The sequence below is a fragment of the Lolium rigidum genome, chromosome 2 (assembly GCF_022539505.1).
Source record: "Lolium rigidum isolate FL_2022 chromosome 2, APGP_CSIRO_Lrig_0.1, whole genome shotgun sequence".
Lineage (NCBI taxonomy): Eukaryota > Viridiplantae > Streptophyta > Magnoliopsida > Poales > Poaceae > Lolium > Lolium rigidum.
In genome coordinates, this window is record NC_061509.1 from 213801422 (window position 1) to 213802601 (window position 1180).

The window sequence follows — 1180 nt, forward strand, 5'->3', positions numbered from 1 at the left end:
GTTGGATTTACTGCACAAAAACGAGACACCGGAGCGAGTTCGCCGAAAACAGCGTTAGTCCGTGTTAGTTGCATCCAAAATACACAAATTAGAGGCAAAACAATAGCAAAAGTGTTCGGGAAAGTAGATACGTTTTGGACGTATCAATGCTCAAGAGGTTCAAGATGACCGAGATGAAGGGTGTGGACACTCCTATGGTTACCAAATGTCATCTTGCACTAGATCCCAATGGTAAAGAGGTGGATCAAAAGGTATATCACTCCATGATTGGATCCTTGCTTTACCTTTGTGCATCTAGACCGGACATAGTGTTGAGTGTTGGTGTGTGTGCAAGGTATCAAGCTTCTCCTAAGGAGAGCCACATGATGGCTCTCAAAAGAATCTTTCGATATTTGGTTGATACCCCAAGATATGGTATTTGGTACCCCAAAGGCTCAAGTTTTATTCTCAATGGATACACCGATGCGGATTGGGCGGGAGACAAGGATGATAGGAAATCAACTTTCAGGGCTTGCCAATTCCTTGGAAGGTCCTTGGTGTGTTGGTCTTCTAAGAAGCAAAATTGTATATCTCTCTTCACTGCCGAAGCCGAATATGTTTCCGCCGCAAGTGGATGCACTCAATTGTTATGGATGAGGCAAACTTTAAAGGAATAGGGTGTCATTTGTGACAAAGTGCCTCTATTATGTGACAATGAAAGTGCCATCAAGATTGCCTACAATCCAGTGCAACATTCAAGAACGAAGCATATTGAGATTCGGAATCATTTCATTAGGGATCATGTTGCCCGTGGTGATATTGAGCTTATCTATGTTCTTACCAAAGATCAACTTGCCGATATATTCACAAAGCCTCTTGATGAAGCAAGGTTTTGCTATTTGAGGAATGAGCTAAATATCATTGATTCAAGGAGTATAGCTTGACCATTTTGCAAACACACCTTTGTCTCAAAACTTTATTTGGTTTAGATGTGGGCATGGAAATAGGGGAGTGCGGTTTAAATTATTGAGCTATCCCTCCCCCATAATGCCAACATTAAGATATCATTCTCGTTATATCATATGTTGATATGTGAGCTTCAATGATGAGTAGTGGTTTGGACCCAAGATATATCTTCGCGGTGCCATGCCATAACCCTCATATATGGTGGCCTAGGCCACCACACTCTTCTTTGTGAAGA